The sequence below is a fragment of the Piliocolobus tephrosceles genome, chromosome 16, assembly GCF_002776525.5.
Source record: "Piliocolobus tephrosceles isolate RC106 chromosome 16, ASM277652v3, whole genome shotgun sequence".
Classification (NCBI taxonomy): Eukaryota; Metazoa; Chordata; class Mammalia; order Primates; family Cercopithecidae; genus Piliocolobus; species Piliocolobus tephrosceles.
In genome coordinates, this window is record NC_045449.1 from 67,807,073 (window position 1) to 67,807,275 (window position 203).

The following is a 203-nucleotide window of genomic DNA, read 5'->3' on the forward strand; positions in this document are numbered from 1 at the left end:
AAAATATTAGCTGGATATGGTGGTGGGCACCTGTAATCCCAGCTACTCGGGAGGCTGAGGCAGGAGAATCACTTGAACCCGGAGGCAGAGGTTGCAGTGAACCAAGATAGCACCATGGCACTCTAGCCTGGGCAATAAGAGCAATACTCTATCTAAAATAATAATAATAATAATAATAATAATAATAATAATAATAATAATAA